General features: G+C 32.9%; 1 protein-coding gene across 1 annotated transcript in view; it reads right to left on the bottom strand.

Annotated features, from left to right (window-relative positions):
* Positions 1-19,328, bottom strand: part of LOC142334723 (chloride intracellular channel protein 2-like) — a 72,761-nt gene that overhangs the window by 14,309 nt on the left and 39,124 nt on the right. The window lies entirely within an intron of this gene.

The following is a 19,328-nucleotide window of genomic DNA, read 5'->3' as shown; positions in this document are numbered from 1 at the left end:
AAAATAATGCAAATATACCATGAAGCTGGAAAATTAGCAGCAGTTTTGTTTAATCAAACATGAAATCTGAATCTTCGCTGGGCCGACACAACTCAACCAGTGGTGGGAGGGACTAGACCACTTCCCTTCTATTATTGAACTAATGGATGTTTCCGAGGGTCACAGGAAAGCTCACCGGAGTGTGGACTCTTTGCTTTCAGCGTGATTCTCTCGGATAAGAAGCTAATTTAACCTCTCATCGTTCTTCAAACCCTGAATTCAAAATCGTTATCCTGGAAACAAAAATAAATAACCTGAAAAAATCTAAACCGAACATCTCCATGCAAACACAACTCATGACAGATGTTGTAAAAAGTGCCTCTGACCACCAGGCCGTAAAACCAGTTGTCCTGTATCAAAGAATATCCTAATTGTAACTCACATGCTCTATAAAAAATATGCCTACTTTCCGCCACGTCCAATTGAAGTTCAAGTATCATGTGAATTGGACAGAGGCAAGATCGTGGCTCAGGCTGGTCCGCCCAAAAGTACAAGCATCGTTCTGGAGCCGAAGCTTTATCGGAGGGACCGTCTTCTGGAAAAATCACTAACAGCTCTTGGCAAGAGAACATTCAAAGTGGCCAATTCGAAGTTCTTCCACATTCATGATCTCAAGCTCTTTTGCATTTCCAATGTTATCGACACCTACATTGGTATACAAGAAAAGACCGTTATTTATCTTCACAAACTTTTTGACTAAAGACATCTATCAAATAGTTCCTTATGAAATCAGCAGGGTTATATTCAAGATGTTATTTCAGAAAAACAGGTTTTTGGAGCAAGCATGCACATATTCGTGGCATTATCTCTTTCTCACGCATTGGACAAACTGACTTACGAAGGCAAGAGAGGACTGTCGCAAAACAGGTTCCATTTTGAAGCTATTGTGTATTGTACACATAAGGGAGCCTCTGATATTGTGAAAAGTTTGCTGAAAACAGGTCTTTTGGTAATCCAGGTAACCAAGCAAATTATTTACAGACATGCGATGCGAAGTTTAAACGGGGCCAACAATGTTGCTTACAGATTTTGTTGTTTTAGTTCAGGTGATCCTTGTGTATATGACATCAATCCTGCCAGTGTAACGGTTGAACTGTGTCGTGAGAAAAACTGAGAACTTGAAGACTTTTCTGGAATATACGAAAAAATTAGAGAAGCGGGAAAATGGAAATTGTGGAACTTCTTTTCAAAAGAAATGCTTTGAAAACGATGTTATAACAGACTATCTATAATTTCGCGTTCCAAAAATGGTGTTGTTTATGACCAGGCCGTGCGTGGTTTTCAACTTAGGCTACTTAAAACGCAACTTAACAAAGCAAGAGGAAATTAAGCGAACCATGAAGCATAAGCTGACAATTGTAGGAGCGAACTGTGTCAGGCTTTGAACGAAAAACTGCTCGGTTCTGTGGCCTATAACATACGCTTATCTTTTCGGAAAGTTAGACTAGAACATAAACTAAGGTTGGATGCAAAGTTGAAAAAGCTGTGTGTACGTCAGGAATGGCCCTTGAGGGAACAGATTTTCGATTCTATCAGAATACTTGACGACATTAGCTTACTAATTTTTGTCAAAGACCTGCTGTCCTACGGCCCAAAACATCCAATCCCCGACAAATTCAACGAGCTGTTTTTTGGCAGATAAAGACGAACTGTTACGCACGCTCCAACAAAGCGGACCTGATAGTGAGAAATTGTGTGAAACTAAAGCCTCCGCAAAGTGGTATGCTAAAAACGTCAGAAAAACGCCCGCCGACAGAAGGATTGTGAAGCCAGCAAAGTTTTTGAAGGATAACGAAATCTTGGCTGTATTTTTGATAAAGGCGCGGGATTTTGTGTCATGAAGAGGCAATTATATCACAAAAAGCTGGCGGATGTTTTTGATTGCACCCAGTTTCAAAAAACTGGTAGAGCAGGGATAAGATTGCTCTGAAGATTGAAAAAGACATCAACAGTGCGTTGCTTGATGTGAAGAAGAGCTATTTATTAGGCAAAATTTTATCAAAAATTGCGTTCAACGGGAGTACAACCCACGAAATTTTATGGCCATGCAAATGTGCACAAGAATGAAATTCCTTCACTTCCAGCATTGTCTACAACCGGAAATAGTTATTACAATTTGAATAAATTCCTCACGTCAATTTTTGATAAAAAAAATACCTGGTGCTAACATTAAGACGTCAACGCTTGATGCAGGGACAAAATTAGAATCCAAATAATTCGGGCCTTATAAGAGCATCGTTTCTTCGGATATGAAAAGCCTATATACAAATGTCCCTGTTAATGAAGCAACTGCAAGAGCCTTGAGGAGCTTTTACTCTAGTGACCAAGCCCCTGAGATGTCTAGATTGACTTTGAAAACACTCTTGAAGCTACCTATGACAAATGTCTGTTTTAAATGCAATGACAGATCGTTTTGTGAGGTGGATGTCTTAGCAATGGAAACATCACTTGCAAGACTCTGGTTAACCTTTGGATGAAATCATTTGAATATCAGATCAAGTCAACGAAAGAGATCATCAAAAAATCCCTAAAAATGATCTTGAGGCCTGCCCTCAATGAAACTGTAGAGTCACATTTACAGGAAAATGAGTCGAGTGTGAGAAAATTGAGAATTGGTTCCATGCAAAAAGCCAAAATATTGATGATCAACTTCACGCAAAAATGAAGGACATGGCGTGGTAGTGCTTTAATTGCCAGAAGAAACAAATTAGAGACTGAACCGAGAACTGAAGGACATTTTTTCTTAAGATATGAAAATGATATTATTTGCACGGTAAATGGTCAACTGGAAACCTTGCTTCTGAAATTAAAAACCCTTTATAGGAAATTGGAAATCACAATAGAAAAACTTGACAAAAATTTTAATTTAGCCTTTTCAGACACAAAAATCTATGTAAATAGCTGCAAAGAAATTAACTGGTTTCGATGAAAATGTCTTTGATCAGCCTCCCGTAAAAACAGTTGTCCTTCATCGAATAAGATGCTGAATCAGTTGAGTCCAAAACTGAGAACACTTTAAGTTTCCAAAGATTGCAACAAGTCTAGCCTAATTTTGACTCACAGCTTCCATAAAAAATATGGCTACTTTCCGCCACGTCCAATGGAAAATCAAGTACCACGTGAACTGGAAAGAGGCAAGATTGTGGTGATGCTAATCCACTTAAAAGTACAAGCCTTTTACTGAAAAATCATCCGCAGCTATTGGCTATAGAACATTCAAAGTGGCTAATTCGAACAGTTCTTCCGCATTCATGATCTCAAGCTATTTTGCATTGCAAATGCTATCGTTACTTGCATTTGTATGCAAGAACAAAAGAATGGTATTTATCTTCAGAAAGTCTTTGAAAAATACATTTTCTATCAAATAGTGCCTTAAGAAAAGTTGCTGTTTAATATCGGGCACGAAAAGATTGTCTGTTAGAAACTCTAATGTTAAATTTTGTTGAGATTTTCCCCATTACTAAAACGTGACTGGACAAGGCAAAGGACAACAAAGTTTTTTCCCTTTCCGAATTGTGAAAATGAGCAGCAGCTTTGTTTAAACAAATACGAAAGCCGAATCTTCGCCGATTCCTATATGGGCACATTTCAACCAGTGATGGGAGGTACTGGACTACTACCCCTCAAATATGATTTCATAGATGGTTCCGAGGGCTTCCAACTGCTCACAGGAAATCTCGCCGGATTGTGGATTCTATGTCTTAAACGTTATTCCTTCAGACACCTAAGAGAAGCTATTTAATCTTCTCATTTTCTCACTTCTTGATATTAAAATTGAGGTCCTGGAAACAAATAAAAATGACTTCAAATTGTATAATCCGAACATCGCCATACAAAAACAACTCAATGGCAGATGTTTAAAAAAATTTTTTCGATGAAATTACCTATGATCTATTATCTCTTCAGGCCGTTAAAACAGTTGCCCTGTATCGCATAACATGCTGTACCTGCGGAGTCTGAAGTAATATATATATATATATATATATATATATATATAAGGTTTATAAAAATTGGAACAAGACCAGCTTTCTTGTTGAATTTTTATCGGCTTTGCAAAAAAATTGCCCCCTCTCCGCCACGTCCGATTAAATTTGAGTTAACATGTTAATTTGAGAGGACACATTGTGGCTAAGCTGGTTCACTCAAAGGTTCAAGCGTCCTTGGGTAGTGAGAGTTTTTATGGAGAGAGCTTCATCTGGAAAAGTCATTACCAGCTCTTGGCTACAAAACATTTAAAGCAGCTAACTTGTATAATTCTTCCAGATTCATGATCTCGAGCCTTGTTGCTTTGCCAATGCTATCGACACCTCATTGATATACCAGATCAAAAGACAGGTTGTTCTCCTCTTCACAAACTCATTGACTCATGACATCTTCTGTCATTTGGTATCTTACGAAAAATTGCCGTTTCATGTCGAGAATCAAAAGACTGTCTCTCTTATATATTGTGATTCAAAATGTTGTTGAGATTTTCCTCATTGCTAAAAAATTGTGGACAAGTCTATGGACTTTGAAGTTCTTCCCATTTCGAAGCGGGAAAAACAGCAGCAGTCATGTGCAAACAATTATGGAATCTGAATCTTTGCTGCGCCCATATCAATATAATTCAACCAGTGGTTGAAGGGACTAGACTACTAATCCTCTTTTTGTGAACCCATAGATGTTTTGGAGGGCTCAAACGGCTGACAAGACAGTTCAGCACATTGTGGTTTCCCTGTCTTCAGCGTGATTCTCTCAGACACCTAGGATAAGCTAATTTAACCTCTCATTTTTTCTAGTCATGAATTCAAAGTTGTTATCCTGGAAACAAAAATGTATGATCTGCAAAAATATAAACCGAACATCGCCATGCAAAAAAGAACTCAATGGCAGATGTTCTAAAAAAATATAAAAAATATCTATAACCACCAGGCCGTAAAATAGGTTGTCTCTTATCCAATAACATGCTGTACCTGCGAAGTCCGAAGTTATGTATATATATATATATATATATATATATATATATATATATTTATGTATACATATGTATATATATATGAAGTTTCCACAAAATTGCAACACAACTAGCTGTATTGTGATGATTCACGGGCTCTCCAAAAAATTCGCCTCCTCTCCTGTACGTCCGAGTAAGTTTCAATTACCATGTGAATTTGAGAGGACAAGTTTTGGCTAAGCTGGTTTATTCAAAGTTGCAAGCATCCGTGTGTAGTCAAAGCTTTTTGGAGAGAACTTCTTCTGGAAGAATCATTAGAAGCTCTGGGCTACAAAACACTTAAAGCAGCTTACTTGTACAATTCTTCCACATTCATGATTTCAAGCTTTGTTGCCTTGCCAAGGCTATCGACACCTGCATTGATATACCAGATCAAAAGAAAAGTTGTTTTCATCTTCAAAAATCCACTGACTCATGACATCTTCTATCAACTGGTACCCTACGAATAATTGCCGTTTCATATCGAGGACCAAAAGATTGTCTCTCTTATATATTGTGATTCAAAATATTGTTGAGATTTTCTTCACTACTAAAATGTGGGTAGACAAGGCTATGGACAAAAAAGCTTCTCCCATTTCCAAGCAAGAAAATCAACAACAGTTATGTTTAAGTTATTATGAAACCTGAAACTCCTCTGTGCCCACATCAATTGTGTCTAGAGTTACTGTGTCTACCTCAACAAAATTCTTCATTCATTATTTTCTATAATTTTTACAACATCATTTTTATCACGTTTGTCTAGTAGTTCTGGTTAACGCAAATGATTAGTATCTCAAATATTTTTAGTTTTTGAATCTTCATTAGTTTTTCTACATTAACAAAATTGAATAATAGAGGGTCCAATGATAAATAAATAAGGAAAAATTGGTTTTTGAATGAACAGATTTTTCAACAAGTAAGTTTAACCAAAATCACAAATACCAAACACATATTCAACGCCACTTAGTATAAAAGTAACATGGGTGTTCTTGTAGAACACTTCTGTTGAACAGGTTCTTTGATCAATATTCTAATATCCGTTCAAAACTAATTTTATTATGATTATTGTCATTGATAGTATAAATATGATAGTATAATAAATTATAGTTTAATAATGGCCTACGTATATCACCTGTGTATTTGACTTGTGATAAGTGTTTGAATTTTTTCCTATTAATTTCATTACAACCATATTTTATCTAGTTAGAAGCCCAATTTTTTCACCAGCTTTTAAGTGTAAGGATAAATTTCAGTACATTACTTTCAAATTAAACGAGTCTTTCATTTTTTTCTCTGACAACCAAAACTAAATTAATCTACTCAAATGTTAGTACCATTTTGCTACAAAAAATAAATTGGAGTAAAATCTATCATGAAAACATGTTGTTTGGTTATAGAAAGAGCATATATTAAATCTGCATCATCATCATAATCTTTAACTCCATCATCGTCTTTAATGTCTATTATAAAATTCCCATTTATTTTTTTTGACTCTGTATTTTTAGATTGTTCAAATGAGCCTAGGGTAAACCGTGAAAAGATAGAAAACTCAATCTCCAGGAAAATTTCAGTTGTATTGATTGTTGCAGTTTATCCATCAAACTAATTTTTGATATTTTGAGTATAGGTAAATTAAGCTGATTTTTATCATTCTCTTATCTTTTGAGATTTCCAAAAAAAATTATCGGTCATTTTCATTACAGGTTAATTTTGAGTAAGACCAACCAAGTTAATGACTAAGTCACATGAATCAACTCTTTGCAAATATCTCTTGATTCACACTCTAAACTTTCAGATTTAATATCAGGTCAAATATACTTTCCGTTTTTTGTAGAACATAATTTTTGGTTATTATCTAAGTATTCTTATATAAGGAAATCCTACGTATCAAGATTTTTTGTGATTCTTGATTAGTCATTTTGATTACCTGGAGGTCCAATGATATAAAAATAATGAACATTTAACTGACTATTGAACAGATCTTCTTAAAAAATAGGTTTAAATAAATTCACATGTACCAAATATACATTCAAATCCACCTGGGATAAGGGTAAGATCGGTTGTTTAAAAAAACAACTACTTTTAAAGGGTTCCATGATCAAAATTCCAATCTACGTTCATACTATTTTAATTCAGAATATGTTTGTCATTATTATTGCCCAAAATAACTTCCTTCTCGTTTTCATTTTCCTTGCTTATGTCTTTGTCATTAACATTGCCTATGTGACCATGTATGACATCTTTGTAATTGTTAAAATTTAAAAAAAAATTTTTGAACTGTTCCATTATAACCCACAGATTTGTTTAGATTGAACCCAAAATTTTTAGGTGAATTGAGGTGCAGGGTTAAAAATCAATAAAGCTGAAATGTCTTCAATATTCATCCTTGACTCTCAAATCAATATAATCTGCTCAATTGTCAGTAAGTTTGATATACGATATCAATTGCGACAAAATTTATCATTGAAACAAATGATTCGGATCCTAACAACGTTGCAAGGGATCCTAGCAACGGTCATGCTGTTTGGTAAAAGAAAAAAATTATAACGTCTCTGTATCAATACCACCATCTTTAACTCCAGATATAATATTATATTTGTTTATAAATTGTTATATTATTACAAAAAATGTTAATTGCATGGAATCCCAAAACATCATCTATTTTATTCTGCCGTATTTTTACTTTATTATACATTTTTTAATTAAATCCTAATAGCGGTACAATCGAAGTTGCTTCACAAAGAATATACTACAAGTACGACCTCCATGAGTTTTTTGTTTTCAGTTTTAGGTTTAGATGCGTCATGGACAAGAAAATTAAAAATTTTTTCCACACCTAATTCCATCATTTAGCAAAATTTGAGTAGTTGATCTCCTTATGATTGAAGAAAACATTGCAAATAACACTCAGTACCCTACTTCCTTGTTTAAACCAAAAATAGTTGCAATTCTCTTTAACAGTTCTATCTATCTGATGAACAAATGCATTGCTTAAGATGAACCATTTTATAGTTACTGCGTCTGCCTCAACAAAATTCATATTTTTTTATAATTTGTACCACATCCTTTTTATCATGTTTATTTAGTACTTACGGTTAGATTAAAGGTTTAGTATCTCGAACCTTTATGATTTTTGGATCTTCCCTAATTTTTCTGTGGTCACGATATTGGTTATTAGAGGTTAAATAAATTAGGAAAGTTTAATTTTTCAATGAATAGATTGTTAAGCAACTAAATTTAACTAAAATCACAAGTACCAAACACATGTTCAAAGCCGTCTAGCGTCTGGGTGTCTTTGTGGAACAATTCCGTTGAACAGTTTCCTTGACCAATGTTCTAATATTTGTTCAACCCATTGTCAATATGATTATCATTTTCAATGATATTTTTACTGTCTGCGTCATTTTTTGTCTATGCTATAGTCATTGGCATTGCCTATGTTGTTGTTTATATCAACTGTGTATTTGACAAGTGTTGTATATATTAGTTTTTCGTATATATTCCATTTCAACCCAATTTTTATCTAGATTGAAGCCCCAGTTTGTACGTGTATATAAGTGTAAGGAAAAAATTCAGTACATTACTATAGAAGTCAACAAGTCTTCCATTTTGTTCTTTGACACCAAAACCAAAATAATCTGCTTAAATGTTATTCAGATGTTGTTACAAATTGAATTGGAATAAAATCTATCATATAAACAGGTATGGTTTTAAAAAAATCTTATAATACATCTGCATCATTATCATCATCTTCAACTCCGTCATCATCTTTGATGTCTATTATCGAAGTCTTCTTTGTTTTCTTTCATATGGAAGCTGTTTTTTTTCTGATAGTTCATATGAGCCTATTGTATGTGATACAAGCGATTGGGATGCAATATTACAATGAGTCTTATTTCTAAGGGATCCCATAACCTCATATATCTTACCTAATTTATATTTTTTTGCTTTACAATTGTTAAGGAAATCATGAGAGCAGTACAAATGGGTTTGCTACAAAAAACTCTCCAAGTACGACTTTCATGCTGAAATTCATTGTTTTCTTACCTACGTTTAATATCAATCTCCCATTTGTTTGCTTTGTTATTGTCTCTGCTGCTGCAGATGGCCTGTATGCGCCTCTGGTAACCAGTGAAAACATATGAAACTCAGTTTGCGAGAAGGTGTTAATTGTATTGGTCGTTGTAGGTGGTACATCTGTCATGGCATAAAAAACAATTATAACTATCACTTACATTAAGAGCCGTATTATAAACTGATAATTAGATCAAACCTAGATTTGAAACGTTCAATTTAATTTTGTTAAAATAAGCTTTCAACTGATTTTATCTTTTCAGAGTAAAATTAGATTTTTTCTTCAGTTTTAGTTTGCTTTTTTCTTATCTTTTGAGCTCTGCGAAAAGTTTAATTATCTGTTCTTTCATTTACAGCTTTATTTTGAGCGTGATCAACCAAGTTGACGATAGAGTCACATTAATAGACTCTTTCAATTAATTCTCATTTCATCGTAACTAGTTTTAGATATAGATATCTCAAGGACAACGAAATTTGAAAATTCGTTCCAAACTTAGTTTCATGATTTAGCTAATTTAGAGTAGGTGATCTCCTTATGATTGAAGACAATACTGCAATTAGTACTCAGTACCCTTCTTTTTTTATCAATCAAAAAATGTTGAAATTCTGTTTGACAGTTTGTCTATCTGATGAAAAATTGTATTGCATATGAGAAACCATTTTACGGTTAGAACAACTTCATTAAACAGGTTCCTTGATCAATTTTCTAATATCCGTTGCAACCATTGTCATTTTGATTATCATTGTCAATGATATCATTACTGTCCTCGGCAGTTTTTTTGTCAATGGCATAGTCATGGGCATTGACTATGTTATCCTTTATTCATTGCCTACGTATATCATATGTGTATTTCACAAGTATTCGTTTTTTTTCTATTTGTTTCATTACAACCATATTTTATCTAGTTTGAAGCCCAATTTTTTCATGTATGTTTAAGTGTAAGAACAAATTTAAGTACATTACATTCGAAATTAACAAATCTTTATTTTCTTGTTTGACGCCAAAACCAATATAATCTACTCATGTTAGTAACATTTTGTTACAAAATTGAAATTGGAACAAAATCTATTATATAAACAGGTGGTTTAGTTATAGAAAAAGCATATAATATATCTGCATCATTATCATCATATTTAACTCCATCATCTTCTTTACTGTCTATTATAAAAAAACCCATTTTTTATATTGACTCTGTTTTTTCAGATAGTTCAAATGAGCCTATTGTAAACCCTGGAAAGATAGAAAACTCAATATCTGGGAAAATTTAAATTGTATTGATTGTTGTAAGTTGTACATCTTTCATGGCATTTAAAAATTTTTTTATTCCGAACAATTTCATGAAAACTGAATTATAAACTGATAATTTAATCGAACTTAACTTTGAGTAATTTTGAGTATAGGTAACTTAAGTTGCTTTTATCATTTTCTTATCTTTTGAGCTTTTCAAAAAAAACATTAATCTGTAGTTTTCATTATAGGTTAATTCTGAGCAAGAGCAACCAAATCATTGACTCATTCACATGAATCAATCCCTTGCGATTATATCATGGTTCACAATTTAAAATTTCAGATTTAATTTCAGTTCAATTATACTTTCATTTTTTTGTACAACATAATTTTTGATTTTTATCTAAGTATCTGATATAGCTCAATCCTATTTATCTCCAACTTTGCTGATTTTTGACAAATCACTATTTATTCTATGGATGGTCACAATATTGATTACCTGGGGGTCCAAGGATATAAAAATTATGAAAGTCTAATTGTTTATTCCACAGATTCTCTTAAAATAGGTTTTGAAAAAAATCACTTGTACCAGACATACATTCAAAACCGCCTGGGATAAGGGTAACACCGGTTGTTACCCATTTGTTTTCTTTTATATTGTCTCTGCTGTTTCAGATAGTTGGTATGCACCTATTGTAATCCGTTAAAATTTAGGACAACTCTGTTGAACAGGTTCCCAAATTAATATTCCAATCTATGTTATTACCAGTGCCATTGTGGATACCATTGTCATTATCTTTTTCCTTGATAATATTTTGTCCTAGTCGTTTTCATTGTCTGGGTCCTTGTCATTATCATTGCCTATGTAATCATCTACATCATTTGCAACTGGCAAAACAACTCTAGCGAACAGTTTTTGTGATTTTTATGTATTTGTCTGTGTGATTGTCTTTGTCTTTATATTTTGGTTGATTAAATTAAAGATTAAGAGCAAAATTAATGTAAAAACTGTTATCTACAAGATGAATTTGATAAAAAAAACACTAGGAAACACAAAGTGTCTCACTATCTGATTCTATTTCTTCGTTGGGTTCAAAGCGGATGTAATCATTTAAGCTTAAAGGAGTTGTTCCACCTCTATAAATATCAAAATAAAAGAACTTTACTTTGCCACACAAGTAATCCCACAGCAATTCTAGAGTTTCTCCCTTGATAAAACTATTAAATAAAATCCAATTTGTACTTTTATCTGGGTATTCATCATCAATTACTTCAGGTGTCCGATGTCTCATTATAACTTCGGTTGGAATTGAACTTCATTGTTGAACTAAATATATTAATTCAATATGATCTTTATGGCTTTATATGCAATTTTATAAATTCTAATGAAATCTTCAAATGTCAAAACAAACAAAGTTATATGTAAAGTATATTTTCTGGATGCTGTGTTCTTGGTAAGTTTAGGTGGAATATTATATATATATCCAGACTTGATATTCATAATATAAAAAAAGTTGATGAACAAACAACTTAAATGACTTAAACTTTGAAAGTCATTATTACACACAATTGTATCAAGTAAAACAGTTTTTGATGACTGATAACTGGAATTATTTGATTCAAATAACTATAATGCAATTTAGGAGGAAAATAAGGGGGACTCGAAAAAATACATTTTTGAACGATAGAGTGAAAAAAATACAATAGATTTTTGTTTCAAACTGTAAGACATGCAGGTATACAAATAGTCCGAGCAGATTTTGATGTTAACATAAGAATCGTGAAACGCTTTCGAGTTGGAAGCATGGTGTAAAAATGCAGGACCCAAGAAAACACATTCTTTGTTGTTGATTAAAAAGAAAATGGGTTGTTATCCCAGAGTATGAGAAACAAAAATAGAAGCTTTTATTTGAAAAATAAATCATCAGATTATGAAATATCTAAATTATTAAAGTAATAAAACTAAGAGTGGTAATTAATACTGATAAAAATGTTGTCGATAAGGACAACTAGAACTTTATTTGCTATTTTGCAATGGTAAAATGTTTTAAATCCATTGATTATGTTTCAGATAACTGAAGTGAATTATAATGACTTTGTGATTATAAAGTTATGGCTATAACGTTTTGAGGAATATACCTTTAGTACTTTCATATTTATATTCTTATTTTCTAATAAAGATCCAATTTCAAAAAAAACTGTTAACCTAGCAGTTTATATAAGCATAATAATGGAAAAAATGGAACAATAGCTGATTTATTAACAGAAGATTTTGTATTATTCAACTTTGGGGGTTACCATTTAGTGATTTTTTGGCTTTATCAGAACCATCCAGCTATAATCTTGAAAAAAATGGACTTCTGAAAGAAAAATGTATTTCTGAAAAGACCAGGTTTTGAAGAATTAGGGAAAGAATTTGGTTATAATACATTAACAGAGCTACTTAAAGCTATTGTTAATGATATTAGTGAATTCATGTTAGATCATTTACAATGTAATTACACTAAGATTCGTTTATATACTGGTAAAAAGCGTAATATTTGTTCATTAAGTAATATTAATCCGTAGATTGGTAGGAAAAAATCGTCTTAGCAGATGTTAGAAACGGAAACAAAAGATTTAGATTTTGTAACCGTCAATTAGTTAAAGATTTTGTATGCTGGAAAGGAAGGGTGTAAATTATGTTTAAATAAAAGAATTTAACATGAATTAGGTGATTAAAAATAAACAAGAAATTATACAGCAGATTATAAGAAAAAGGTAGTAAACCGACGAAAATCGATTGTTTTAATTGTAGAAAACGTTAGCTTACCTGAAAATAATGCTGACTGATACTGTTGCAACCAATACATGGAAACAAGGGCATGACCTGAAAACAGTAAATAAAAATAAATTTAACAGACGAAATGATAATTCAATTGAAAATGAATAATGGAGTAAGAGCTAACCTTGATAACAATTTTTGATATTATAATGATTTTTCTCATCTTTTAGAATTCAGAGCATTTTTTTACTGTATTACAGATTTATGAAATGAATCTGGACCTACACAACCTATAGAGCCCATATTTTCATTATTTTTGCCTTTCTTTTAAATTTGAACTGAATTTAATTGAACTAAGGCTTTTAAAATACATTTACATATTCATCCTCTGTGAAGGTTGCAATTTATTTAACCTTTAGTGAAAAATGTCATCATCTCGTACGCAGAAATTGTGCTAATAGTGTTTCCTTCGATCTCAGAGTGCTTTTTTATTTCGGTTAAAATTGTTTATTGTCTCACTCAGATAAGTGTCTCACTCATTTCCGCCAAATCAGGGGACGTTCTCTTAAGACAGTTAGGAAGGAACACCAAATTTTCTGTCTGCCAACGCAACTTAATTTGACTTAGTGAATTAACCACTGCATCAAATAGGACAAGGAGTGTTTTTTTTTTCAGTTAAATTTATCTAAAAAGCAGCTTCACTGATTGAATTGATGTTTTAAAACACGGATTGGAAATTATTTTTTTCTAAAACTGTTTTTACATGGTCTCGTTATTTACATTAAATATCTTGTTCACTGGAGTCAGTGAGGATAAAAAGCAAACAATCCGGCCGATAGTATCAGCTTTACTTGATAAAAATGAAAAGCACCAAATGAGACAAGGGTCGTTTTTTGTTCCGACCCTCTTGAGGGGGGAGGAACTATATACTCAAATGGGGTTTTTTTGTTCTGTGAATTTTCGCCGCTCGATATATTCATCGTAGAGAGTTGAGACTGGTATCATTAGAAAGCTCGTCCAGCGTAGAATATGAAATTAAAAAGTTTTTTTAAATTTTCGTTTTCTACAGGGAGTTATCGAGGTTTAAACTTCTGAGAAAAGAAGAGTGAATTCACGTTGTTTTTATTCACATTTTCCGGAATTTTTGCCTAAATTTTCGTCAATTTGGCTAAAATTTGTTATAATTTTTAAAAATAGTGTCGTTGATTTTATTTTTGAAGACGAACAAGCATTGTTGATTGTTTTGATTTAATTTTTTTGGTCAGAAAATCTGGATAAACATTTCAAAATTTAGCCTTTTTCATCAAAAACAGCACGATATAAGCTACTTTAGTCCACTTTGATTAAATTTGCCAACAGTACACCCCCAAACCACACTCATACAATCTTTGTAGACTCAGAGGGGGGCTATTTTTACTTCAGAGTCCACTGAGAGTGTAATGTAGTTAACACTTTGCCGTTTTTTGCTCGTTGATTATCAAAAATCGTTGATTATCAAAAATGCAGAATTTATTTTGAGTTTTCAACTAACAAATTATCTATATCTACAACATTCGAAAAATCAATTGTTCCTAACGGACAATAAATATTAGCAGGGCTAGTTTTGGGCCATTCTTGGACTGTTACAATCCAAGAAAAATCGGGTTGTAATCAGTCGGTCTTTTTTTTAAAAAAAAGACTTTTTTTTTAATAATAAAGAATAGAACATATCAAATCAAAGCTCAGTAGTGATAGGTCCAACCAATTCGCTTGTTAAGCAGCTCCAAACTAATGCATTTGGTTTTTTAATTCAAAGTTTATGGTCGTTTCCTTTTTTAAAAAATAACTGACTTTTCAATAAATAATGGCTTAATTAACTTTTCCTCTATTTTTTTCTTAATTTGTTCAACTTCCAGCTTAGTGTCAGCAAAGAAAGACTGCTTCTTCTTTCTACTGATTTAACATTTAGTCTCGGTTGCAGTTTTAAGCCTGAAGTTATTGTTTTCTGGCTTTGATACTACAAGATTTCTGATTTTTGTTTGTTTTGATATTTGCCAGTTTTTCACGTTTTCTAATTTTGTCACATTATCACATTATTGACAGTTCTCATGTCAGCTTATTAGCATTTAGAATAAGGCAAAATTGAACATATTAAAATCCTGAAAGATATAAATCATCGTTTTAACGGCCTCGACGCCTCTTTCTTGAAGAAATCAATTAAGTTTTTTAATTTTGTCTCTAACTGTCATTTAAACTTTGTCGTTTCGGTCGTATGAAATTTCCTGTATAGCTTTCATTGGCTTTTCATGGAAGAATAGAAGAACCGATATTCTGATATTAGAAGATAGCTGATGGCTTTCATGACTTTGAAAACAATCGTTTTCCAAAATTTAAAAAAAAAACTTTTTAACTTCGCAATTTTGTTCTTTTTATGTTTCTTTTTGTCACCTAATCTCGTTAGTTAATTACAGGTCAAATATGACATTATGGGTGTCAAGGGAATAAAAGGGTTTGGTGTCCCAAAATCTTTTTTTTTATGAATTTGTTATGACCTTACTGGCTTCGACACCGGTTTTTCACAAAAAAAAGTAAATTACTTTGATTTTTGTCATATTTGACGTTCTTGTTGTAGATGCAAGAATTATTCTGGATAATTACAGGTCTCGAGGGTTTCTTTTTATGAATAATTGACCCAATTTAAATAGCTCTTTTTGTAATTAATGCCTTTCATGACATTGAATGTAATTTTGTTTCGAAAAAAAAAATAAAATTATTACATACTTTAGCACTTCGCTTTTTGTCTACTTGTTACCTAGTCTTACTAATGAATGGCCACGTACTACATTATAGCTGTTTGAAGAAGGCTTAATCAAATATATTGTGAGTGCCAAAATTTGGCTAGACGGTTTTGACAGCGTTTTCTGGCAAGTTTCAATTGGAATTTTGTTTGTTCTTTGTTGTTCTTTTTAGCCGCTTTAAAAAATGAATAGCGACAGGTCTTAATGCCCTTCTATAGAAGCAGTGGTAATCGTAAATTTGTGGTAACATTAATTGATTTCTAATGGTATTTATTGCTTTGAAGTTAACTGTTTCAAAAAAATAACTTAATTTTTTTACTTTACTGTTTTTGTTCTTTTTTGTATAATTGTTACCAAACCTTTTTATGGACTGGTCGCATATGTTTTCTGGTGATTTATAAGTTATTTTTGTTTAGTTTTAGGTTTAGCTGACGGTATGTTGACTTTGTTATTAAATTTAGTTTTTAAGAGGGCCATAAATTTTTTAATGTAATTAATTTTTGTTGTTGCTGTTGTTTGATTTTGCTGTTCGTCGTGACTCGCTTTCTTAATATTGACATATTACAGCAATCTAATGCATCAATTTTTACTCCACTGAGTTATTTGATTTGGAGGCTATCTTATCGTTCATACAGAATTTTTTGAAAAAGACGGGCTTTTTGGGATTCGCAAAAAATAATTTTTGGGTTTTTCTATCTGTTCCTCATTTGGTAGACAATTATGCCAAAATTGTGGATGGGCGGGGTCGGAACCTTATGTGCCATCGCACATTACCGAGCCGCCTTGTTTGATTTATAATGATCTAGTTTTCAGTCAAGTATATGTTGAACAAGTAAAAACTTCCTGGCAATCTCAGTGACATTTAGCACATGAACGATGCTTAATCTTCTCTTAACCCTCCACCAAATTCAGCTTAAGTAATGATTTCCTTAACACTTCGTCTCTTTTTTTTCGTGACCCAAAAATACCAGATTAAACCGAGCGGAATGTCACCTAGAGTTTTTACTTCATATTAAAACTCTTAACTTTAGACATGGTTATTGCCCAGACTTTTTTGAAAATAACCATTTTTAAAAAACGTTAGTCCGAAAAAGGCAATTACTTTTGAATGCAGGTTCAAAGTGGTCATTTGCTAGGTTTTAAAAGCAATCAAAAGCTACCATACCTGTCAATATAAGCATGAGGGCTTGAAATATTTTTCTCAAAAATACTTGTCAGAAATGATCGAGTCCTGTAATTTGAAAGTTGCAAGTGACGTTGAGTAAAAAGAAGTGCCATGTAACAGTTAATTTTTTTATCAATTAATAAATTTAATCAGAAATGCGATAATCTTATCTTATCTTACCGCTAGAACTTAGCCATGTAGGGTAAATTTAACCCACATATATCTTGCACTGTGTACTTTACTGTACTTGCATTTTTAAAATGACTTCAACAGTATCTGAGGACTTGCTAGGAAAAAAACCTACATTTCTAATTTAAACAGAATTTTCGTTCGATGAATAATAAAATATAGCAAAATTAACAGTATTTGCAAAATTGGCTTTGTGAAGAGATAATTTGCAAAAATATTTAAGAACTTGACCTGATCGAGCAGATATTTGCCAATATTTTCAAGTTAAGTTTGGCATCAGTTTTGGACTGAAGTTGCTGGAAACAAACTTTTTGCAAGATTTAAAATAAAGCTTTTTATATTGGCTCTCTGTTACAGTTTCTTGCGCTGCAGAGATCTGGCATTTTGAAACTTGAACATGCGTTTTGCACATTTGAAATCCGACTAATCTGACAGTGATGGTTTCCGTTGATTTTAGGGAAAAACTGGAATGTGTATCATAAATGAACATGTCGGTACAATTTTTCATTCATCGTTTTCTTCAAAAGATTATTCTGCATTTTTTGTTTTCAATAAATTAAGAAATTGCCATACTAGTGTTCAGTGCCTCTCGTCTGCAAATATAGCCGCTGACAATTTTGTAAATTATGTAATCTGTAATTTTCAAGGACTTCTTTTATTAAAAATTTATTCATTTAAAACATGGCAATGTGTCTATGCATTTTAATACATATATTTCCTGTTAGTTGGGTCTAACCGGGAGGAAACACGTAATTATTTCGATCGTGAATTTTTACACAATAAAAATTAAGATTAATTTTATGGGACTGCCTTTTTCTCTCGAGAGGCGTGTTTAAATTGCATTATGTCTCGTCCAAGGCAATTTAGGTGAAAAAAACTGCAACAAATTTGATTGATCAACAAAGTGTCTAATTCGTCCTCCCATTCGAACCATCCAAGCAATTAAGTTGTACGAATTGAAACTTCCTGCCTGCGAATTCGAGCATTGATTTGAGAGAACTCTTGCTACAAGACTATAGGGACTTGCTATCTTTTCCGTTTGCGCCCCCAAGTTTTTTTGCAGCCCCAGTAACAGAGGACTTGCGATTGCATAGTTATTCATTACATAAAGATATGGCAAGTGCGTCTGGGGGTGCAAATAATATGCACCAACTTGAGCGTGGAAGAATAAAAATGATGTCAATGAAACGAAAGGCACGTGAAACGAAATGATCTGTAAACTTTTCCCGACTTGGTTACTATTTTAAAAGAAAACAAATTCAAATTAAGACGCTAACTTTTTTGTTCAGAGCTAACAAACAAAGCCAGACTGAAGTGTGCGTTAATGATCCAGACCAAAAATTGTTGCATGATTGGAGAAATGTTGTGTAATTGCTGTTAAAAGGCATTAATTATTTCAAAACTTGGGAGGGATCTATTCTGTTTCGTCCTCCCCCTAGTGTTTTTTATGACCCCCGGTTACAATTTATATGTTGTTATATAGCACGTTTCTATGTAAAAAAAATTGCATGTGCGACTGGGGATCATGAAAAATTTTTGTTCACTAAGCTGGGGGGCCGAAACAGAATAGATCCCTTTTGAGCATCACCAAAAGCAGCCTGTGCGTAATTGTATTTCCGAACACAGACAACTAAATTGGATATTCAAATCAGCGTGGGGAAAATATCCAGGTTGAAGTACCAGAGCGTGACCTCTGATCAGACCGTTCCAGACCAAAATGAGCTCTGATCAAATCACCCTAGACCAATGTATCCTCTGCTTAGACTAAACTGCGCTGGAAACACTATGTGTGCTCGGAAAGCGCTCCTAGTCGTCTCTGATCAGATCCTTCCAGACAGGAATAACCTCGGATCAGACAAAAATTAGACTATTGTCCAGACTTTTGTGCGACCATGGCCAACTCAAATCCAGACCCTTGTCCAGACAAATGTGCGATTGGAAAGACCTCGCATCATACCAACCCCAGACCACAAATGTCACTGATCAGACGATCAGCTACAGATCCACATACGCGATGTCAAATATTTTCCAGACTATGATCCGGATCTTCAGACACTGGAATTAACCTCTAATCAGACCATCCCCAGTACAGGTGTTTTCTAAAAAGGGTGATTAGAGTA

This window comes from Convolutriloba macropyga, chromosome 2 (assembly GCF_964194025.1).
Source record: "Convolutriloba macropyga chromosome 2, txConMacr16.3, whole genome shotgun sequence".
Lineage (NCBI taxonomy): Eukaryota > Metazoa > Xenacoelomorpha > Acoela > Convolutidae > Convolutriloba > Convolutriloba macropyga.
Note: the sequence above shows the minus strand (reverse complement) of the source record. Positions and strands in the feature narration are given on the sequence as shown.